We start from the raw sequence: 7,706 nt of genomic DNA, 5'->3' as shown, positions 1-7,706 counted from the left end.
CTCTAGAAATTGCTGTTATTACATGAAGAAAAGGAGGAATAGTGGCACCTGAAAGACTAACCAATTGATTTGAGCATAAGCTTTCATGAGCTACAGCTCACTTCATCCGATGCTTCCGATGAAGTGAGCTGTAGCTCACGAAAGCTTATGCTCTAATAAATTGGTTAGTCTCTAAGGTGCCACTAGTACGCCTTTTCTTTTTGCAAATACAGACTAACACGGCTGCTACTCTGAAACCTGTTATTACATAGTCACAGTCACAGGTTCTGCCACAGGATCTCAAGACATTCCTAATCAGGTTTCCCCTCAGAAGGAAGGGAGAAGAAGAGGTAAACCAAGTACACCAAGAAGAGGTAAACAGCTTGCTGCCACAATCCATTTCTACATCCTCCTCCACTGAGCTGGAGTGCTAAAGGGTGAGTGTCAAAAATGCCATCAGATTTTTTGGCTGCTGTTCTTATCATAATTGTATCTCAATTACTTGTTGTTATATGTCCTCATATCAATACGGACAGCAATGTAAAACAGTTCAGTGGTTTCATAAATGGATATGTTTATTGTTCTGCCAAAAAATTGCAAACCTATACTTTAGCAGAGCTTGTAATTATCTAGATGTGCTGGTGGACATTATAATCATAGCGTGTGTGTGTGTATATATATCTCAGTGCATTGGCAAAAGAACTGCTTAATAGAAATGGAGTACTGTCTTCTGAATGTAGGGTCTTTATTATTGTCCAGTTTGTCCCACTCCAATCTGCTAACCAGGCCAACATGGTGGGCATTTTTACCACTCTTTTCCTATCCTCACACACAAAAGAGCTGAGTCTGATTAGCAATTGCACTGATGTAGATCAGGAGCAACTTCAGTTAAGTTAATAAATGCCAGTTTCGCACCAATGTGAGATGACAGTCAGCCCCCAGTCCAAAAGTTCTTCTTTTTTGATCTCTGATGTAGTTAAAGCACAATCCGTTTCAGCTTAGTGTTTGTGTGGACAGGCTTTATGTCATACTTTTACCTCCATAACACATGAAAACTTTACCTTGAGTTTTACTTATCATCTTCGGCATTCTTCCCTTCTATGTCACAGTACCATGCTCACTACTTTCAAGAGCAAACAGACTGTAATCAAAATGAATGGAAGAGATGGAACATTTTCACTGACTGTTCCTCCAGGCCTTTCAATAGCCTTCCTGCAAAAACAATCCCAAGTGTATTCTTTAAATGAAAGCAGGCAGACACGCACTTCATGGTTAGGTACACATTGTTTATTGTGTGGGGTATCCACACACAAACCTGACAATGTGGTTTCACCCTAAAAGTGACTTTGTAAAGACAGCATTTGGGGGTCCCATATTCACTGGGCCTCATTGACTTCCATATTAAATAGACTCAGCTAGCAAGTGACAAGTTTTTTGTTTTCCTACCTGACATTTCCATATTTATTGGGTTTAGGTGCAAGGAGCGGAGAAGGAGAACAAACTTGTGTCAGGGTGAACGTAGCCTCCCAGTTCAATGGTTGCACTAACTAAACTGCTGAGGGGGCACTGACCACCCACAGCAACACCCTTCACCACAGCACCACAACTCTCATCCCAGCATGCAAAGGGAAGGCTCTGAGGGAGGGGGACAGCCCTGCACTCCCCCCACAGCAGTGCCTCCTGTCCCGTGGGGCTATGCCCAGCTCTCTGCTCCTTATGTTGCAACCTGGCACACAGGATCACAGTGTCACTCTGGATTGGCTCAGCCACCCTTCCATCATGACGGAGGGGTAGCTGGGCCTACCCTGAACAGCGCTGCAACCCTGTGCACCAGGTGGCAACGCCTGGAGCAGAGAGCCAGCCCAGCCCTTTGGGACAAGAGCCACCACTGCAGGGAGGGCTTGCTCTTCAACTCCCACTACCCTGGGGCCTCTGCTTCGCAAGAGGCTGGAAGAAGTGTATGTTCGCCTGTTTTTACACCCTTGCTTTCATGATTTCTCTGGTTGCAACTGAAACCATGAATCCCCGTAAAAGACCTCCCCCCCACCGCTCCCCACCTTGTGTAATATTACAGGCTTTGATATTGAAGAGTAAGAGGGGATGACCAGAACACACGGAATCAGGCTTTTCCATACTTATCCCTTTCAAGAAAATAGGACAGAGGCAGCAACTAAATCCCCTGGAAAGCAGTAACTCTGACAAGAATTTAGGGGTCATAATGGACCAACAGCTTACCGAGAGCTCCCTGCACAATGCTGTTATAAAACGGGCTAATGCCCATAATGGAGATGTAAACAGGAGTAACGACGTGGTTTTATCTTTGTATACAGCATTGGTGAGAATAATTCTGGAACGTTACGTTCAGTTTGGATGTCTACATTTTCATAAGGATATTGAAAAAATTGTAGAGGGTGCTGGAATAAATACCTTACAGCGAGAGACGTAAAGAACTCAATCTGTTTTATCTTATCAAAAAGAAGATTACAGGGTGATTTGATTATAATGTATAACTAGTATAACCACAGGGAGAAAATACGGGGTACTAAAGGACTTAATCTGGTAGAGAAAGTGTAACAAGAACCAATGGCTGGAAACTGAAGCCAGACAAATTCATATGAGAAATAAGGCACATGTTTTTAACAGCAGGGATGATTAACCATTGAAACAAACTGTTAAGGCAAGTGTTGGATTTTCCATCTCTTGATTATTATTATTTGTATTATCGTAGAGTCTTGGAGTCCAAGTAATGGGCAAGGATCCCCTTGTGCTGTACCTGCCCAAGTGTCATCCATTAAGAATAATGGATGCTTTAGCCAAATACAAGTAAGTGAGCTCAATACAGGAGTAACTGGGTGAAGTTTAATAGTCTGCAATGTGCAGGAGGTCAGACACGATGATCTAATAGTCCCTTCTGGCCTTAAACTCTCTGAATCTATGAAAGACAGGATGTGGGAAAATATTCCAATTCTGGTCTTTTTCTGCCTCTTCACTGCTCAGCTCTTGTTGTTTTTTCAGAGAATGAAAATAGCATTTCATACTTACCTGCTCCCTGAACCCAAGGGCCTCTTGATTTAAAAAAGGAAAAAATGGGGACATGTAATATTGCATAGTTCAGTAGTATTAATAATAGTGAGTGACTAGGATTAAGTGAGTCTTACAAGAAAAGACCTCCTTGGAGATATTTTAAGACATTAGCTCATGTTTTCTAACCAACAGCATTTGGTGTGGCATCTGAACAGACCCTTGCGTTATAGATCAGGGCAGGTGCAGAAGACTGTACTATAAATACTTTCACCTTTAAGGAAACTAGCAGACTGTCGGGAACTGCCTTCTTGGATGACAAAAGTTCCGATGGGAACAGAGTATTTTCTAAAGCAAAAACTGTAAAATAATTTTAGAAAATGCCAGTGGTTTATTACCCACTTTGTTATTTCCCAATCTTAAATTAACATCTGCACTGCTCATCTTAGAAACATGACTGAAAACATTCACAGTGGTGACACTGAGAGCTTTTAGTACATGTAGCTGTAATATTCACAGACATTTTTGCATGTGCGTATTATCCAGTGCATTGAGCAGGGAACTGGGAGTCAAGACTCCAGTGTTACATTTCAAGTTCTACCACTAACTTAAGCCTTGCAACACTGAAGTCAGTGGGAGGTTTTGCCATTGATTTCAGTAAGCCCAAGCTCAAGACTGAATTGTGGAACTGTGGGCAGGTAATTTATCCTCTCAGTCGCTTTCGTTTTATTTTCTCACTTTATGCTCTGTATAATATACCTATCTCGCCATAACATTATGTGGTTTAGCTAATTTATTGTAAAGCTCTTTGAGATCCTTAGATGAAAAGATCAATACAAACTGTTGGCAAAGCCTGCCTAATTGATCAGTAGTTATGATTTTTAGTGTTGTATTTGTTGTATATTTTATTTTAATATATAAAAATTTAGTGATGTTTTTTTCTGACCCCCAAAATTCATGTCGTTCTCTCCATCCCAAATTCATTTTTATGGACCCTAATTATAAAAATGTTTCAGATCTCTGTGAGACCTTTGTTCAAATCAGGTTTTGCCTGTACTGAAATAAATTAGTGTTGCTAACTCTCTCCCTGCATGAAACAGACCTATGAGCTCATACAGCTGACCTATTTGAGTGCTTAATCACCTTTATCTGTTTGCCAAGAACTGGCAAAACCAGTCCTCATCAGTAGCTAGGTGTCATGTCTTAACAGCTCAGACAACAGCCATCTAGAGAGAGAAGAACAATTTTTTAAAGTGTAAGTGTGTGTGTGTGTAACCTGACAAATTCAAAAACCCTGTTTGAAATGCATCTGTGATGGTGTAAAGTTTTATTCCTAAAAAACAGCCTTATCAGGGTTGTGTTTCAAGGCAATATGCATATGAATACTACATCCACTTGCTCCTTTGTGTGTTTTCAGACTTAACCTGAGCTCTGAACAAAGAGAGACATCCCTCTCAAGTTACATTCCACTGCTGTACTTGGTCTAAGAAAAGGCAGCTTCCAGTCATGTTCTGAGAGGTAACACCATCTGGCAATTAAACTTACTAGATAACAGAATCTTTGTTGTAGGGAAAACTAAAAGTATTGTTTAAACATAGGTTTCGGAGTAACAACCCTGTTAGTCTGTATTCGCAAAAAGAAAAGGAGTACTTGTGGCACCTTAGAGACTAACCAATTTATTTGAGCATAAGCTTTCATGAACTACAGCTCACTTCATCAGATGCAGCATCCGATGAAGTGAGCTGTAGCTCACGAAAGCTTATGCTCAGATAAACTGTTTCGTCTCTAAGGTGCCACAAGTACTCCTTTTCTTTTTGTTTAAACATACTCTTTCTGTATCTTTCTTCTCTGTATTGTCCAACTTTTAAAAAGCCTAATTTATTTAACAAAACACAATATAACTGCAATAGGTATTATCTTTTAGCAATGTCCATTATCTTTTGTCATCTTGCCAGAGACAGGTAAAACTGTTGTTAAGGAGCCAGTGTGCTGGTTGTGAATTAAGAGGGATTACAACCTCAGCTCAGCCGAAGTGCTATGGCAGAGATCTCTGGCTGAAAGTGGTGAAAGAGTAACTGTAGCTACCAGTAACGTATGAGTATTATCATTATCTTGGAAAATCAGTGTTTGTGCTGCATCTTTTTTCAATATTAATAAGTAACTTCAAAACATACTTTTCTCAAGTATCTCTTTTTAAAGCATAGAGAGAGAAATTAATTGTGTATATCTCTTAAATGCAAGGCCTACCTTTTCTAGCCAGATGGAGCAGAAATACCCAAGCAACTTGAAATGTTCAGGTTTCAGAGTAACAGCTGTGTTAGTCTGTATTCGCAAAAAGAAAAGGAGTACTTGTGGCACCTTAGAGACTAACCAATTTATTTGAGCATAAGCTTTCGTGAGCTACGATGAAGTGAGCTGTAGCTCACAAAAGCTTATGCTCAAATAAATTGGTTAGTCTCTAAGGTGCCACAAGTACTCCTTTTCTTTTTGAAATGTTCAGTGAAAGGTAAGATGACTATGTTTGTACATGTTTGTGCTTCTCTTCGTCTCTATCAGAAAAACAATTTAAATCACCTCTAAAATTCAGATCCATGGGGGACCTTGGAGTCATGATATAAACAAACTGCACTAATCAGAGATTTTAGTTTGAGAAGAACCTCAAGATTTCCTTTTTCCTGGGGAGGCGGCAACTTCCTCTAGGTATCTTCCAAAGATCCAAGGATTGCCTCCCCCTTTTCCCCTCCTACCCCTCCCAATATACACGTTACTTTCCAACTTCCCCATCCCACCCTCGAGGCTCCCGGTCAGGGCCAACATCCTTTCAGCTAAAAGGAACTGGATGTGAGTCTTGTCCATGCCTATGAGTCCCACTCCTTAATTGCTATTCAGAATGTTATTTTAATTTGGCAAGACATTAATTCTACCCAGAGGCGACAGAGCTACCGCATAGTATTCCCAATCCCACAGCATTTTACACTTTTAAAGTCATTTTTGGTTTTGGAACCCTAGCATCTGCATGAAACATATTGCTGCATTTCAAAATAAAATCGGTTTGCCATGCAAAATGTAATTTTTTTTTAAATCCATACTAACCCAGATAAGAGCCCGATGCTGCTCCCACTGAAGCTGATGGAAGTTAGAGTTGGTCACAAATAAATGACTAAGCAGACAAATTAATTTACAAAGGATTTTTAAAAACAGACTCTTTGTTCCTATCTAGGTATACTTAAAATATCTTTCCCAAAATGTTGTCTTATGACACCTCATCCAGATGGAATTAACCACTGACACGCGGGCTCAGTTGAAATCCATTTAAAAGGAAGACAGAGGGAAGAATTTCATCCTCTAGAGATATCCCTATTACTAATTTTTACTCTTGTAGGACAATCAGATACCATTGCAATGAGCACTACAATTAACCTTTATGCTAGGGATAACAATACAGAAAGCATATCCTTCGCTGGGGAAATTGTACATTCTGTAGTAGAGATTGGTCCAAACACCTTTGACTTTACACCATTTGATATGTGAACTCAGATCCTGCAAATAGCCACTGCCTTTATAATGGGCTGAAACCAGCCCACAGACCCAAACTCTGGTGGGTTGAAATTTAGGGTTGGTTGTTTTTTTGGTTTGTTCCCCCTTCCCCCCTTTGATGCTCTGACCATTGAAATTCAAAGGGAGATGGGTACTTACCTCCCTTGGCTCCTTTGATTCACACCTCTAATTGCCCCAGCTAGGGTGACCAGAAAGCAAGTGTGAAAATTTGGGACACTTTTTTTTTTTCCAGGGAGGCAGGTATAGTTATCTATACAAGACAAAGCCCGTAATATCGGGACAGTCCCAATAATATTGGGATGTCTGATCACCCTAGCAGAAGGTAAGCATGCTAGAAGCTGTTGGAGCGTGGCATCTGCTATGGCTAACATTGATTCAGTTGAACCAATCATAGCCTCATTGAGGAATTTTCTGCTCAGATTCCTTAATCTGGACAAAAGCCACATGAGGCTGGTTCATTGCCACCTTTGTGCAATCAAATCCTGCAGATCATGCACTTCCCCATACAGCACAATTTACTTTCTTAAATTGTGAGAAGGTACACCTGTGTTGTGTTTGTCAGGGTCAGAGAGATCCTGTTGTATCTTGCTCCTTTTGCTAATGAGACATAACACCTTATTTCACTATGGAAAAACCACAAGAGGGAAAATAAGTCTCCATTTAATTATACATCATTTTCTTAATTGTTTTCAGGGTTGCTTGAGTCTCTCATTTTTAACTTAAACGATCTAAACATTTCCTTCATACATTTCAGGTTTTGTGTAAATCTTTTAATTTCATATGAGAAGAGCCCAGGAGTAGCAGCCATCTATCATTTCACACGCATCTACTTGTCTTCGTTCTTTACAGCACAAACTGTACAAAGATTTACAAGATCTGCCCAACTCCCCATACCCAACCAGTTGCCTCAACATTTTCTGTAGTTTAACTGCCCAGTGAGCCCAAAATAAATTGCTAGAAAGTTAACACTTTTATGTGTAACAGGAGTTTCCCACCCACCCCCTCCCTCCTGGTTGAGCATGTGATGAAATACTGGAGAGGAATATGATAGACCTCAGAAGTGCTTACAAGTTGTTTGGTCAACCTTATCAACTCAGCTATTTTCAGAGGGCCAAGTCCATATCTCTGGGGGCACTGAACAGACTCCT

General features: G+C 40.5%; 1 long non-coding RNA gene across 1 annotated transcript; it reads left to right on the top strand.

Annotated features, from left to right (window-relative positions):
* The first annotated feature begins 229 nt into the window (after window positions 1-229).
* Window positions 230-4,508, top strand: LOC311526985. Its single transcript, XR_014713213.1, has 3 exons — window positions 230-416; window positions 2,708-2,802; window positions 4,418-4,508. It is a non-coding gene; the product is annotated as an uncharacterized lncRNA (long non-coding RNA).
* The last annotated feature ends 3,198 nt before the right edge of the window (window positions 4,509-7,706 follow it).

The sequence above is a fragment of the Lepidochelys olivacea genome, assembly GCF_965140295.1.
Source record: "Lepidochelys olivacea isolate rLepOli2 genome assembly, chromosome: 10".
Classification (NCBI taxonomy): domain Eukaryota; kingdom Metazoa; phylum Chordata; order Testudines; family Cheloniidae; genus Lepidochelys; species Lepidochelys olivacea.
Note: the sequence above shows the minus strand (reverse complement) of the source record. Positions and strands in the feature narration are given on the sequence as shown.